This window comes from Schistocerca cancellata, chromosome 1 (assembly GCF_023864275.1).
Source record: "Schistocerca cancellata isolate TAMUIC-IGC-003103 chromosome 1, iqSchCanc2.1, whole genome shotgun sequence".
Lineage (NCBI taxonomy): Eukaryota > Metazoa > Arthropoda > Insecta > Orthoptera > Acrididae > Schistocerca > Schistocerca cancellata.
Genome location: NC_064626.1, coordinates 105,117,835 through 105,135,465, shown reverse-complemented (window position 1 = coordinate 105,135,465; position 17,631 = coordinate 105,117,835).

Genomic DNA, 17,631 nt, shown 5'->3' with positions numbered 1-17,631 from the left:
TCGTTTAGTTTTTGTTGCCGTTTCAAATATACCGGTCATTTTTGAAACACCCTGTATGAGCAAACCATTTGTAAATTCTGAATCGTAATTTACGCAAAGTCGTGGTTACCACACACAAATCCGAGACAGAATCATCCAGAAACTGCATGTGAGTGGTCCTACCAGTAATCACTAAACGTCGCAGTAGTTGCGCGGGCTGATGCCGCTGACAGATTTATTGCCGTTCGCGTCTCCCGCCCAGGAGGACAGCGATCTGCATGTACGTGCACTGTCGCCAAAGCAACCGTGGTGGAAACACTCGTTCCAGTCCATATAATGGTGTGCGGACTCGTCGTTTGTGTACGCCCATGGCTGCCACGTGCGGTATCAACTCGCTGAGACGAGGGGTGATGTCATCCAGCCTGACTCTGGTGGGCGTTCTGGTGTGTCTGAACTTCACACTCGTATCGTTGTTGTATTTTGAAAATTGCACTAATGCTAACTAGGCACTCTTGTAACTACTTCTCGGTTGTTGGTGTTCGTCTTTAGCGTTTCTACTTTACATTCGTAACATATGTTTCTGCATCGAACTCTTGATTGTTCTACTCTGCAAACTGCGATTATGTTGATGCGGTACTTTTGTAAGAACTGTTAGCTGTATGATCTTTGCTGCCCAAAGCCAAAAATACACAGACGTGACAAAAATCATTGTATAGCGATATGCACATCTACAGATGGAGGTAGTATCTCGTACACAAGGTATGAAACGGCAACGTCATCTGTACTCGGGACATTCGTGTCAAAACGTTTCCGGCGTGATTATGGCCGCACGACGGCAATTACCGGGCTTTGAACGCAGAATGGTAGTTGGAGATGTGTTGGGAAGCAGTCGTGGAAATGAATGGCCAGGAAATTTCTGTCTGGAATTTAGACGCTACGTATTGAATACATACTTGCTGAAAAATGACTGAATAAGATAACGATGAAAGTATTTATGGATTTAAAAAACTTCTGTAGCTTTGGTTACTGGCGCTTAGTAAGCACTCTAATAAAATTAGTTATGCCGAGATTTGATTGAAGCATTTATCTGATGGATTACTCACAGCTCAAGTTAGTCCCCCCCCCCCTCCAATGTAAACATTTTTGTAAAAAGAAGAGGTCATTTTTGGTAGTTTAGTCTTTTGTGTAAAGTAAATTTTTGTATAGTCAATCAGCCAGAAAATCGTTTAAAATCAATAAATATATTAAAAATGACGTTAAAAACTAATTATTTTCATAAAATTGTCTTAAAAATCATTTGTAGAGCATTAGCACACAAATTATTCCCATGCAAGAAATTCTATATTGCTTATGGCTGCATTGCACGTGCCAGTATACACGCTTTTTAAAATAATTTTTAGCCTATCACTTGTAATTTAGCTTTGCTGTGACGCTGCTTGCCGTACTCCACTTTCGAGAGAAAATTGTTATGGTACAGAGGTAAGTGAAAGAATGGTTCAGTTACACTATAGATACAGAACAATGTCATTCCACAGTTAATCTGTAATTAGGTCAGATAGTTTACATTCAGTTTGGTAGTTACTCTCTTGTTATACAAACTACGTTTCAGTAAACATTATGATATATCCGCGCGTGAAACGTTTTTCATGTTCTGAGATCTGTTTCGCAAATCAGCTGCGTAAATCAGCAGTGGACTGTTGTTAAAGGAATTTGGATAATTTATACAGACAAAAGTTTAGTAGTTCATTTGACGTGAAATTTTTATTGGTTTCATTTTCACGTATTTTGCAGTCGTTGAAAACTGTCTACTGTGACGTCAGGCAACACACCACTGTTCAGTCGACTGCAAAATACGGGACGTAAGTAATCACGCACTCACACTCTAGACGACACACACACACACACACACACACACACACACACACATATATATAATGAAAAGTTTGTGCGCAGAAACAAACGCGTTTCTGTTGCACGACTGACGTTCTGAGGAATTCTTCGCGCGCATTCTTGGCTGTTGCAGGCTATGTGAGCTCGTGAGTGTTATCGTTTCCGCTTCGTTATTTTTGTTCAGTGACTGATTTTCAAAAAATGGTTCAAATGGCTCTGAGCACTATGGGACTTAACATCCGTGGTCATCAGTCCCCTAGTACTTAGAATTACTTAAACCTAACTAACCTAAGGACGTCACACACATCCATGCCCGAGGTAGGATTCGAACCTGCGACCGTAGCGGTCACGCAGTTCCAGACTGAAGCGTCTAGAACCGCACGGCCACACCGGCCGGCGACTGATTTTCAGCTAGAGGAGTTTTGAGTATATGTAAACAATGCCTAGTCGTGATATTGTCGGCTGTAATCGTAACACGACGGAAGTAGTCCTTCATGCTTTCCCTCTTGTTGCATGTTTGCAAAGGATTTGGCTGTCTAAACGCTGTAGAAGAAACGGTGTGAACATTCCAAATGCTGGAATATGTTCTTATCATTTCGAAGAAACTTACTGTGTTAGAGAACTGATAAATTTGCTAAATTTACCACTGAAAGGAGTGTTTAAGACTGATGCATTTCCATCATGCAAATCATATTCTAGTAGTCTGGGTGGAGACACGTCACGTGCAAGAGACGAAAACAGGTAACGAAAGGCTGTCGTCACGAAAGAAGAGTGCTGATAAATGCACATTTGCTGATGAAGCTGATTGCTAGGTTTCGGAAAAAGTGAGTTAAGAGAATTCTTAGTGGCACTGTTCACCCAGCAATAATTCAAATTTACGCAAGAATGCGAATATTCATCAGACTGCGCTGGCTGACATGAAAAGACCGCCTGCACGGGCTGACATGAAAATACAAGGCAGAGGAAGCAAGAAATTGAAATTTGTCATCGTTTTACGGTAGAACTGAACAATATTTAAGTAAATTAAATTGTATACCAGCTTAGATTTGTGACAGGGCTTTAAGTTCTAGAGGTAATTTCCTTTTATACGGGTGAATAAAAACGTCAGGTAAACATTCTCTACTTAAAACGTCATGTAAACATTCTCTACTTAGATTAGATTAGATTAATTATTCATTTCATAGACCCATAAAAGAGGGAATCCTCCTGGGTGTGCAACATGTCAGATGAACACATTACAAAAATGAAATTAGAAAAACTTGAGTTTCATTAATTTTAATTATCCTCAGTCAATAAACAATAAAATTATGTACATGAATTAAATTTAAACTTCTAATATTTACAGGTTTAATACTTACATCTGCTTTCATTAAATCCAGCATTCAGACATTTGCTAGCTTCTTGGCTATTACAACAAAGTATTGTCAAAAATTGAAGTAAATTATTCATTTCAGTGATCCTCAGTTAAGAACAGTCAGATTATGTACAAGATTTAAAACTAAACTTCCACTGTTTCCAGACTTAAGACTTACATCCTCTTTCCATACATCCATCATTCACACAGTAGGTAGTTACTTGGCTGCTACAATCAAGTATTGTCAAAAATTAAAGTATAATAAATTTTCATTAAAATGGTCTACTGCACTTCTTGAGAAACTCATGGATGAAATAGAAGGAGTTGGCCACCAAAAATTCTTTTAAATTATGTTTAAATTGTACCTTGTCTGACACTCACTTTATAAAAGAACTGCAAAAGACGGTGGCGTGACTGAAAGTACAAAAGTGTGTGTGCCAATTAGATTATCTTATTCAAATGTTTTCAAGGATTAAGGCACTTTAAACGATAACTGAAGTTTTTTAACTTTTTGAAATGAAGACTGGGCTCTCGAGTATTTATTTTCTTATTAAAACTTTTCCAAGATACAGCTTAACAAAAATGCGTGCTCATTTCCGACATTCGCTTTAACACATATCTACAAAAACAATGTTGCTGTGTGATAGTTGCTTCCAATTTTCATGTGACCTGTGTATGTTTAAAAGCAGTGCAAGTTAAAGAACGTAGCAGTAATGTGCTGCCAGCAATGTGAATTCCATTATTTCAAAATAAATTAAAGAATTTCATAAGTAAATCGCATACATGCACGGTGAACATGCGAATCCTTTTTCTGTTCAACTTTGCGTATGCGCTTGCCTTTCCAATAGCGCAACTACGCATGTTCATTTGTGCATGCGTAATCTCCTCGAAATGCACGCAGTGCGCGAAAGCGCATTGCATCCCAGTTTCGATGGGAATTTCTTGCTCTGTTTAGCACACGACAGGCAGTTGGCTCCCATGTACGTTTCGTAGTGTAGTGTGTTTAAAATGCTGTAAGGCGATGTACGCGCAGTGATGTCTGTTGCCGGCCGGTGTGGTCGTGCGGTTAAAGGCGCTTCAGTCTGGAACCGCGTGACCGCTACGGTCGCAGGTTCGAATCCTGCCTCGGGCATGGATGTGTGTGATGTCCCTAGGTTAGTTAGGTTTAATTAGTTCTAAGTTCTAGGCGACTGATGACCTCAGAAGTTAAACTGTAGTGTTGGCAGAAGAGCCAACACTGTGTTGCAAGAGGAGGCCGAAATGCACGCGTCAACTCACGCAGGTGACGCTAGGTCTGAAACAGGATACGTAATGAATGCTATAAAGAAAAGTACGTAGCTGCTGGAATACTTAACTTTAATCCATCATTTGTATACAGCATTCTTGATGATACAAGTGAGACTCTCTCTAAATATGGTTAATGGTGCCTTGCTAGGTCGTAGCCATGGACTTAGCTGAAGGCTATTCTATCTATCTCTCGGTAAATGAGAGAAAGGCTTCGTCAGTGTAGTCGCTAGCAAAGTCGTCGTACAACTGGGGCGAGTCCTAGTACGTCTCTCTAGACCTGCCGTGTGGTGGCGCTCGGTCTGCAATTACTGTGGCGACACGCGGGTCCGACATGTACTAATGGACCGCGGCCGATTTAAAGCTACCACCTAGCAAGTGTGGTGTCTGGCGGTGACACCACATAAGTCGCATAGTGCTCAGAGCCATTTGAACCATTTGAGTGATGTCTGTTGACTCCAAAGAAAACACACTGAAATTTATAGACGTTTACAGACAAATAGGAGTCATATGGAACGTCACTTCTAAACATTATTTGAATAAAAATTTGAGATGTGATGCCCTGAGCATCAAATATTAAATAAAAAGTAGGGTAAATCAGGGTGATATGGTGAACAAAAAAAATGGCTCTGAGTACTATGGGACTCAACTTCTGAGGTCATTAGTCCCCTAGAACTTAGAACTAGTTAAACCTAACTAACCTAAGGACAGCACACACATCCATGCCCGAGGCAGGATTCGAACCTGCGACCGCAGCGGTCTCGCGGTTCCAGACTGCAGCGCCTAGAACCGCACGGCCACTTCGGCCGGCGGTGAACAAAACATTTGGGACTCGTGGAAGAAAGAAATGATTTATTTATACAAAATAAAAACACTCTCATTTCACAAAATACATAAGTAACAAACTTCCTAGCAGATTAAAACTGTGTGCCCGACCGAGACTCGAACTCGGGACCTTTGCCTTTCGCGGGCAAGTGCAGAAGTAAAGCTGTGAGTACCGGGCGTGAGTCGTGCTTCGGTAGCTCAGGTGGTAGTGCACTTGCCCGCGAAAGGCAAAGGTCCCGAGTTCGAGTCTCGGTCGGGCACACAGTTTTAATCTGCCAGGAAGTTTCATATCAGCGCACACTCCGCTGCAGAGTGAAAATCTCATTCTGGATACATAAGTAACACATTAACAGTACCACATCCTCTTTAAGGCACTACACAAGTTTATCAATTTCACCATTTCAATCATGTATATGGGTGAAATGGCGAATGCCCTTTAGTTTAAATGGTGAACTTATTTCCCCTGCTTTATGCCACACGCGTCACATATAGATTCATGTTTTGAGCAGTCTTCATGCAGCCAACGTTGGCAGCTAATACGTGTGATCCAATCCACATTCTTTTTAGTGCAACTGTATCGTTCACCGCACCCTACACAACAACACTCTTCATCATCCGCGTCGTCATCATCGTCTTGCGATTGGATATCCAGCGACGAGTCGTTTCTTAGGCTGCTTCTTTTTGATAATTCCTTTAGTAGTCTCTTTGCTTACGGTTTTTCCTTTGGTTACGTTTTCTCCTTTGGTTCTCTTTTTAGCATTTGCTCTACTCTTCACTGACTCATTTTGTCGTTTTCTGTTTCACAGGTTGTCGATGTTTTCTGGAGAAGTCAAAACCTCAGCTGAAGCTCTGAACTTCTTCCTTTCAGATGCAACTTTATCTAGGATATGTATCGGCGAAATATGGTCCAAGAGTTTGCCAGGTATTATTTGAGATTCTTCTGTTGCCACTGTCGAGGTCATATCTGTTGCTTCTGATAAAGACTGCATGTTTTCCTGTGGATTTTCCACCCGCTGCGAACAGCCCAGTTGTGGTGAAGCTTGTATGTGTTCACGTCCATGATCGTTATCTACGTCTGCAGTTGCGTCTTCCGAGGGATTAGGTATATCCTGCCAGTGCGAACAACTTGGTCGAGGTGAAGTAGGTCTGTTTTCATGTCGTTCGTTGTATTCCTGATGTCGATCTGAAGGTGATGTTAAAATTGCGTATTCGGGGATGACATCAGGATTAAACGGGATGATTTCTGTGCTTCTGAACCCCGGTATTGCATTCTCTGTCGTAGCTGCTTGTACTCATGCCTTTGTAAGCAGTTCTACGAACACTAGTCTCGAAATTTTCTATTTGGATTCATTTTAATGTACGAATTGCAAGCATTGTAATAATAGGATTTTCGTAAAGCACCCGTTTGCTAATCGTCTCTTCAGCGTTGTCCATGGAACGTGAAACTGCTTTGAGGCCTTATTCAGGCTCATTCCATTTTGCAACTCTTTTACGACGTCGTTAAGTTGCTCCTCTGTCCTATCAACACGGCTGGATCCTTTTTGTCTTTTGTAAAATGTAGGCATATTTGCCGGTAACAATGGCTGTAGTTAGAACATTTACTTTTTTATTCACTGACAAACCAAACTGTACTCGCAAAAAATATATATAAAAACTAATTTTTAAATTAACGATTGTATTGAGACGTCGGATAAAACAGAATATAACTCTCGCATGGGATAGGAAACGCTAACATTTCATGACTTGTCAATAACCCTGGCTGGGATGTAGCTAAATAAAAGCTTTACATTTTACACATAAGAAAAAGTCGTTCACCGTATCACCCCTGCCCTAGTTCACCATATCTCCCATTTGCTATGGGTGAAACGGTGAATAGCACGGCAAGAAGTTCAGAACACTAGACGCAACGATTTCTAGGTTATGTAGTACATAACCAGTATAAGAAGGCAGAACATATCAAAAAATACCCCGCGGACTACGCTACCTGAAGTAACATCTACAAATAAATGCAGCATATAAAATTATTTAGCATCGAAAATAGTTTTGTAAAAAATACTTACGGTTTTTAAAACGGAGCTGGTTTTCAGCACGTGCACACTGCACAGATGATCAGAGACTGTTGGCATGCAGGAGAGATCTGTTTAACCAGTAAAGAATTAAAACAATTCACCATTTCACCCGATTCACCATATCACCCTGACTTACCCTACGAAAAGTTCTGTAAAGATTAAGATACGTTCGGTAAGTCTCGAAGTAGGAAAACAAAGAAGGAGAAGCCTACAAATTTGTGAAAAGCGTATACGAAAACTGTGCACAAATATTAATGCTAAATCAACTTACTAGCACAACAGCTGAAGAGCTCGACATCTGAACAAAAGAAATGGTGGGGTATGTGTAGCATCTCAACAAATTACTAGAAACTGAAATGAAGGACGCTGATGATGCAAAAAATACAAAATTGGAAAACACGACCTCCGGTCTAGTGATTCTGGTGTCTATGACAGTCCCAAATTTGTCGAGTCCGGAGATGCTGGTCTACATACTCTTTTTCATTATTAAAGTTGTTGAAATTACTTTCCTATAAAATAAAATGCAATTGATACATTGAAAGTTAATTAACCTTCACATAACTACTAAGAATTTCCCTTAAAAAATTCTCAGTTTTAGAAATAATCAGTGAAATGCATTTGTCTGAAATGCGAAATAAATAGTTTAAAATGGTATACAAGTTGCCAGTTACGAACTAACGAAATATTTTTGCCAACCTTATCGCTGCTGTTTCCCAAGAAGAAAATCTAAAATATCCGTGTGGACTCCTGAAAATTGCAGCCAAAATGTTGTCTTCACTTATAGCACTCGTACCACTCTTATTTAGATACCTTTTTATCCACAGTACCCTTTTCATCACAGTAAACTCAGCACAAACTCCCAAGCAAACACGGGATCCGTAGCAGGTTGCCTCTCAGTGAGGTAACATGTGGACAAACTGTAGTGTATGCCCTGTCATTTCCGTGAGTCTGTGATTGCGCAAGAGAAAAGAGGCATCGTGTGGACATATCTTTATAGCGCTGTTCCCGGGGATGATGTTGTTTCTTAGGCACATCACAGCATCAACCTGCAGCGCTACGGAACCCAGACCTTATCGTTGTTCGGATCATAACGGTGCCCAGTGAAGTTGTATACTGGCGGACTAGGCTGCTAGAATTCAAGTCTTCGCCACAACCAACAAAAATGTATTTCATGTGGCTAGTCTGCGAGCATTCCAGAACAATTACACATTAGATAAGTTTCAACTACTGTTCATTTGTGTATATAACTGATATCTATTTATTACTTTGTGAGTGGATTTGTAGATCGCCTATCGTTGAGAGCGCGACTATGTGATTATTGTGGTTTTGTTATTTTAAGAAAACTAACGTCGTGAATAATATAACTGCAAAATAATATAACTTGTAAAATTTCGGCAACGTGATTCAATTGTGTGCCTAAGCCTGAATATCCGAGTTGCGAACTATACACTCGCAATAAATTTCAGCCAACAGTTCCTGATAAAGACACGGTGCCTCTCTATTCACTGCGCCTGGAACAACTACCTGGAATGAAAACGTCAGGTCAGAGAAATTTACAGAATTTCGCGATACTTTCCAATGGGTCAATATTGAATTGTGGCCCCTAATGGACTTCGATTTCAGCTAGCAAATAAAAATTATAACCTTCATAAAACAGTTGTAATGAAACTGCTCCAGTACACTCAGATAAGTTATCGGCCATGTTTACCAGCTACCCGATTCTGCTACAACGATTGCAGAGTTCCCAAACGAAGATTTAAAATCCTTTGGCCGGAAGTATCTTGGTTATTTATTGTAGTACGAAAAGATTTTAACCTACCGAGTATAGGCGATGACGTCCAAGTATTTATCATCGGTGACGCGGCCAGCCAGTCTTGTGAAGTAGTTCGGGTTTTCTTTTTTAATTTGTGGTGAAGTCTTATAGGACCACACTGCTGAGGTCATCGGTCCCTAAGCTTATGCATTACTCTTAATCTAACTTAAACTAAGATACGCTAAGGATAACAGAGATATCCATGCCCCAGGGAGGACTCGAACCTCCGACGGGTGGAGCCAAGCGGACCGTAACAAGATGCCCAAGACCGCGCGGCTACCCCGCGCGGCTCTGATTTCTTTCTGCGAAACCTTCTTGAGCAACGATCCAATATTCCACACGTAACAGAAGTATTTTCAACCTCATGGCTGCAAACAGATCCGGTCTTGTCGACGGTTTCCGTAAAAACGCAGGGACTAGCGAACATGATATCAGAGCTACAGTGGTCTGTGGAGTCAATAAGTCCATCAAAATAGTTAGAGACTCATTACACTGTTTTACATCAAATAAGCAGTTGTTAACATCCTACTTACAAACTGAATAGATGCCATTTAATTTGAAAGCGATGGACGCGGAGGAATAGTGAACAAACCAGAAAACAATCTTGAATCGCGTTCTGGATAAATGTGTACCAACTAACCCCCCCCCCCCCCCATGAACCATTGACCTTGCCGTTGGTGGGGAGGCTTGCGTGCCTCAGCGATACAGATGGGCGTACCGTAGGTGCAACCACAACGGAGGGATACGTGTTGAGAGGCCAGACAAACGTGAGGTTCCTGAAGAGGGGCACCAGCCTTTTCAGTAGTTGCAAGGGCAACAGTCTGGATGATTGACTGATCTGGCCTTGTAACACTAACCAAAACGGCCTTGCTGTGCTGGTACTGCGAACGGCTGAAAGCAAGGGGAAACTACAGCCGTAATTTTTCCCCAGGGCTTGAAGCTTCACTGTATGGTTAAATGATGATGGCGTCCTCTTGGGTAAAATATTCCGGAGGTAAAATCGTCCCCCATTCGGATCTCCGGGCGGGGACTACTCAAGAGGACGTCGTTATCAGGAGAAAGAAAACTGGCGTTCTGCGTATCGGAGCGTGGAATGTCATATCGCTGAAGCGGGCAGGTAGGTTAGAAAACTTAAAAAGGGAAATGGATAGGTTAAAGTTAGATATAGTGGGAATTAGTGAAGTTCGGTGGCAGGAGGAACAAGACTTCTGGTCGGGTGAATACAGAGTTATAAATACAAAATCAAATAGGGCTAATGCAGGAGTAGGTTTAATAATGAATAAAAAAAATAGGAGTGCAGGTAAGCTACTACAAACAGCATAGTGAACGCATTATTGTGGCCAAGATAGACACGAAGCCTACACCTACTACAATAGTACAAGTTTATATACCAACTAGCTCGGCAGATGATGAAGAAATTGATGAAATGTATGATGAGATAAAAGAAATTATTCAGGTAGTGAAGGGAGACGAAAATTTAATAGTAATGGGTGACTGGAATTCGAGATAGGAAAAGGCAGAGAAGGAAACATAGTAGGTGAATATGGATTGGGGGAAAGAAATGAAAGACGAAGCCGTCTGGTAGAATTTTGCACAAAGCATAACTTAATCATAGCTAACACTTGGTTCAACAATTATAAAAGAAGGCTGTACACATGGAAGAATCCTGGGAGTACTAGAAGGTATCAGATAGATTATATAACGATAAGACAGAGATTTAGGACACAGACAGAGATTGTAAGTCATTTCCAGGGGCAGATGTGGACTCTGACCACAATCTATTGGTTATGAGCTGTAGATTAAAACTGAAGAAACTGCAAAAAGGTGAGAATTTAAGGCGATGGGATCTGGACAAAGTGATTAAACCAGAGGTTGTACAGAGTTTCAGGGAGAGCATAAGGGAACAATTGTCAGAAATGGGGGAAAGAAATACAGTAGAAGAAGAATGGGTAGCTCTGAGGGATGAAGTAGTGAAGGCAGCCGAGGAACAAGTAGGTAAAAAGACAAGGGCTAGTAGAAATCCTTGAGTAACAGAAGAAATATTAAATTTAATTGATGAAAGGAGAAAATATAAAAATGCAGTAAATGAAGCAGGCAAAAAGGAATACAAACGTCTCAAAAATGATATCGACAGGAAATGCAAAATGGCTAAGCAGGGATGGCTAGAGGACAAATGTAAGGATGTAAAGGCTTATCTCACCAGGGGTAAGATAGATACTGCCTACAGGAAAATTAAAGAGACCTTTGGAGAAAAGAGAACCACTAGTATGAATATCAAGAGCTCAGATGGAAACCCAGTTCTAAGCAATGAAGGGAAAGCAGAAAGGTGGAAAGTATATAGAGGGTCTGTACAAGGGCGACGTACTTGAGGACAATATTGTGGAAATGGAAGAGAATGTAGATGAAGACGAAATGGGAGATACAATATTGGCGTGAAAAGTTTGATAGAGCACTGAAAGACCTAAGACGAAACAAGGCCCCGGGAGTAGACAACATTCCATTAGAACTACTGACGGCATTGGGAGAGCCAGTCCTGACAAAACTCTATCATCAGGTGAGCAAGATGTGTGAGACAGGCGAAATACCCTCAGACTTCAAGAAGAATATAATAATTCCAATCCCTAAGAAAGCAGGTGTTGACAGATGTGAAAATTACCGAACAATCAGTTTAATAAGCCACAGCTGCAAAATACTAACGCGAATTCTTTACAGACGAATGGAAAAACTAGTAGAAGCCAACTTTGGAGAAGATCAGTTTGGATTCCGTAGAAATATTGGAACATGTGAGGCAATACTGACCTTACGACTTATCTTAGAAGAAAGATTAAGGAAAGGCAAACCTACCTTTCTAGCATTTGTAGACTTAGAGAAAGCTTTTGACAATGTTGACTGGAATACTCTCTTTCAAATTCTGAAGGTGGCAGGGGTAAAATACAGGGAACGAAAGGCTATTTACAATTTGTGCAGAAACCAGATGGCAGTTATAAGAGTCGAGGGACATGAAACGGAAGCAGCGGTTGGGAAGGTAGTGAGACAGGGTTGTAGCCTCTTCCCGATGTTATTCAATCTGTATATTGAGCAAGCAATAAAGGAAACAAAAGAAAAATTCGGAGTAGGTATTAAGATCCATGGAGAAGAAATAAAAACTTCGAGGTTCGCCGATGACATTGTAATTCTGTCAGAGACAGCAAAGGATTTGGAAGAGCAGTTGAATGGAATGGACAGTGTCTTGAAAGGAGGATATAAGATGAACATCAACAAAAGCAAAACGAGGATAATGGAATGTAGTCGAATAAAGTCGGGTGATGCTGAGGGAATTAGATTAGGAAATGTGACACTTAAAGTAGTAAAGGAGTTTTGCTATTTGGGGAGCAAAATAACTGATGATGGTCGAAGTAGAGAGGATATAAAATGTAGACTGGCAATGGCAAGAAAAGCGTTTCTGAAGAAGAGAAATTTGCTAACATCGAGTATAGATTTAAGTGTCGGGAAGTCGTTTCTGAAAGTATTTGTATGGAGTGTAGCATGTATGGAAGTGAAACACGGACGATAAATAGTTTGGACAAGAAGAGAATAGAAGCTTTCGAAATGTGGTGATACAGAAGAATGCGGAAGATTAGATAGGTAGATCACATAACTAATGAGGAAGTATTGAAAAGAACTGGGGAGAAGAGAAGTTTGTGGCACAACTTGACCAGAAGAAGGGACCGGTTGGTAGGACATGTTCTGAGGCATCAAGGGATCACAAATTTAGCATTGGAGGGCAGTGTGGGGGGTAAAAATCATAGAGGGAGACCAAGAGATGAATACACTAAGCAGATTCAGAAGGACGTATGTTGCAGTAAGTACTGGGAGATGCTTGCACAGGATAGAGTAGCATGGAGAACTGCATCAAACCAGTCTCAGGACTGAAGAACACAACAACAACCACAAGTCTATTGAGAATGGGAAAGACCCTTCTTGGTTTAGCCAACAACTTTCGGAAAATTCTGAGGAGATAGGTATCATTTACACTCATATCAAATTCGTGTCTCTACAAGTACTCTTGTAACATCTTCCAGCGTCATACGTTAGCCAAACATCTTCCCGAGAATCCTAGGAAATTTGACAAAGGGAACCTGAGTTTACATATTGCACTAAAAAAAAGTCATTCGTGCAGGAAGATCGTAGAGACCGCCGTACAGAATGACGACATCGAAATGAGCACTCCCGGTGTTGAAGAGCAAGTGCAACAGTTGAAATTGAACAAGGCACCAGGCCTTCATGGAATTCCGGTTCAATTTTACGGAGAGCACTCTACGCCATTGGCCCCTTCCTCAGCTCGCTTTCGTCGTAAATCTCTCGCAAAGCGGCTGGAAAAAAGCGGAAGCTACTCCCGTCTACAAGAGAGGCAACAGAACGGATGCTCACATCTTGAGCGTTAGGTTTTGCTGTAGGATCCCTGAACATAATCTAATTTTATTTATTTGAGTGTCAGTTTCCTTCAGACCATGAGAAGCAGATCTACTGTGGTCATGGACCGAGTCAGTACATGGTTTACAGAAAGCTGATTAGAAAATTTATAAACAGACTTAAAGACACTGGAGAATTAGTAAAACGCGAAAGAAATTATGACAAAGTATTTAAGTTTAGAACACATTAGGACAAAGGTGCCCAACTGATGAAAGGTACTCCTGTACACAATAGAAGTGTGCCGCAAGGAAACCTTTCAAATTTGCTTTAAAGACTTGTGGGTTATCATTTAGTTTTTTCACTTCTTCTACACGTATATTGAGAATTAAACCAACTGAACGGTGCACATCTTCATGTTCAGTTTTTGATGATGTGTTATCTGAATGCAAATATTTTTCCATCCGAGTGCAAATCTTTTTTCCCACCTAGTCTTCACTGAATGAATGTGGCAGTTTTTTCTCAACAAAGCGAATCAATATGGCCAACAATAAATTATCCGATGGAGTACATGTACACCGATGATGTAATTAGAATTGCGACATACATGAACAACAGCCTACGTGGAGTTCACGAGCTGACACCGCAGATCTGCTTTAGCTCTCTTCACTAAGACAAGAATGTTATCAGTGAGCGGACAGAGAGGCCCCAAAACATGAGGTAACACAGCGAAAGTAAGCAATGCGATCGATCCTTAGGGTTTCAGTGTCGGAGCCAATCAAAATTTTTATTTTAGTGAAGATGGCACCATTCAGTTTATGCACAATATCTTGAACATGATGTTTCCAAGGAAAGCTTCCATGGAAATATCACATTGAATACCTTGCCCTGAGGCTTTTCATCTACCCTCAGTCATAATCATTTAAAACAGTCGACTATCGGGCTGTAAAAATTGCTTTTTGTTGCAGTCAAGAGTTAATCTGTTGTTTGAAAGCCACTTACCGATGTTGCCTACTACTCTATTAACTAGACAGTGTACATTAAAATCCATGTCTTTGACAATAATACTAGTGTCATCGGTAAAGAGAACATTATTTCAATCATCTGACTGCCATTCAGCGGGCCCGCGTTCGATTGCCCGCCGGGTCGGAGACCTCCTCCTCTCGGGCACTGGGTGTTGTTTTGTCCTCCTCACCATTTCACTGTCACGCAAGGTGGGTACTCCCGGCCGTCAATGCCATATGATCATTTCCTTTCTTTTGTCCCTGTTCGTTCCCACTGGAGAACAACCTACTGCTTACTGTTTTACAGATATGAAGTGAAATATTGCTTAGCTTTCCCCATATTTCCGGAATGTTCGAACTTAATACAATATTATTCCATGACCCCACAATCAAATACTTTCGTTAAATGAAAGAATATATACTCAACCTATCGTTTAGCCCTGCTAGTGTCCCACACACAAAAGAATAAATTACCTGGTGTGTAGATACCCTTTCTGGAAGCGACAACAGGTGATGTGTATTGAGATGTGCCACTATTCTCGTATACATTTCTTTGTCAGAATCTTCCAAAAAAACCGGCATCGACGAAACTGACCGGTAATTGTCTACATTATCTCTTCCTTCCTTTTCATGAACTCGTTTCATCAACAAGTACTTCAACCTCTCGTTAAATGACCACGCCTCTAAGACATGTTGCACGGATGGTTGATTACAAAATGTAATAAATGGTGCACCTATCTAAGCACTGACCTATGGCGCTCTGATGTAATCTAGAATATAATCAGTTTTCTAGAGAGAAGAAAGCTTCTGCATGTAAATCATCATGAACATAGAAAGCTTGGTTCTTGCGAAACACAACTCGATCCTTTCACGCAAACAACTTGTGAATCATGAAAATAGTCGAAGATACAGATTGTGTACTTCTATATTTCTGGAAAGAGTTCGCCAGTGTAACACACTGTGAGGTATTAAAAGTGGCCCTGGCATGCCTGATAGGTTCTCAGGTATGTGATTGGAGTAAAGCCGTTTTAGGTAATACACTCATGCTCATAAATTAAGAACAACTGCAGAATGTGGTGCCACACAACGTGGCACTACACAAAACTGGCGCTAATAGCATAGGCACATAGGGCACAACCACGACACAGATCTGTAAGTCCATGGTATTGGTGATGCGTTGAGAAAACCGTCCCGAAACACATGTGCTACAATACGCCAGTGTCTCCTGCGCGTGTACCCCGACATCAATATGGAATATGAGCACCATGCACACGTACACACGTTTCAGTCTGGAACCGCGCGACCGCTACGGTCGCAGGTCCGATCCTGCCTCGGGCATGGATGTGTCTAATGTCCTTAGGTTAATAAGGTTTAAGTAGTTCTAAGATCTATGGGACTGATGACCTAAGACGTTAAGTCCCACAGTGTCATTTGAACCATTTTTGAGCAAATACACAGGCTGCACAACGGGTTTGCATACTATTAAGTGGTCGAGCAGCTGCTGGGGTATAGCCTCCCGTTCTTGCATCAGTTCCTGTCGGAGCTCCTGAAGTGTCGTAGGGGTTTGAAGACGTGCGGGGATACGTCGACCAAGAGCATCCCAGACGTGCTCTATGGGGTTTAGGTCTGGAGAACAGGCAGGCCACTCCATTCGCCTGATGTCTTCTGTTTAAAGATACTCCTCCACGATGGCAGCTCGGTGGAGCCGTGCGTTGTCATCTATCAGGAGGAAGGTGGGACCCACTGCAGCGCTGAAAAGGCGGACATACTGGTGCAAAATGACGTTCCGATACACCTGACCTGTTACAGTTCCTCTGTCAGAGACATGCAGGGATGTACGTGCAAAAATCATAATCCCACCCCACACCATCAAACCACGACCTCCATACAGGTCCCTTTCAAGGACATTAAGGGGTTGGTATCTAGTTCCTGGTTCACGCCAGGTGAAAACCCGGCGAGAATCACTGTTCAGGCTATACCTGGACTGGTCCGTGAGTATAACCTGGAACCACAGTTCTAATGACCATGTACTGTGTTCTTGACGCCAGGCTTTACGGGTTCTCCTGTGACCAGGGGTCAGTGAAATTCACCTAGCAGGTCTCCGGACGAATAAATCATGTCTGTCAAGTCGTCTGTAGACAGTGTCTGGAGACAACTGTTCCAGTGACTGCGGTAAGGTTCCGAGCAAGGTTACCTGCAGTAATTCGTGGCCGTCTGCTGGCACTGATGGTGAGATATCGGTCTTCTTGTGGTATTGTACACTGTGGACGTCCCGTACTGTAGAGCGTGGACACGTTTCCTGTCTGCTGGAATCGTTACCATAGTCTTGAGATCACACTCTGTGGCAGACGGAGGACCCGTGCTACGACCAACTGTGTTTGGCCAGCCTCCAGTCGCCCTAGTATTCTACCCATCATAACGTCATCAGTATGTGTTTTTTGAGCCATTTTCAACACACATCCATCATTAGCACGTCTGAAAACGCCTGCTCACTTACTCGCTGCACCGTACTCTGACATGCACCAACACACATCTGCTTATGTGGACTGCTGACAGCGCCACCGTGCGACCGCAGGTGAAATGCACCGCATGGTCATACCCCGAGGTGATTTAAAACCGCTAACCGCCCACCAGAGCGTTGTTTCACCATGTATCAGCGTTATCCTTTCTTTATGAGCATGAGTGTAGAACGCAGTACGTCACCATGTATCAGCGCTATCCTTAATTTATGAGCATGAGTGTAGAACGCAGTACGTTGTACCGGAAGGTCGCATAATGCCAGGTTTGTTCTAAGATAGTGTGGTATCTGTCTCGTAGGAAGAGCAGCAATATGAGACTGTATGCTGATGACTATGTTGTGTATAGGGAAGTTTCGTCATTAAATGTCTTGGGGGAGAAGGTGTAGAGTATTCAGGTCCACTTGTCCTTATTTTATACTTTGTACAATGAATGTAGCTTAATTTAAAAGTAAATTCATGCAAATTGGTAGGAGAAAAATTCCTATAGCATTCGTATTCACTGTTA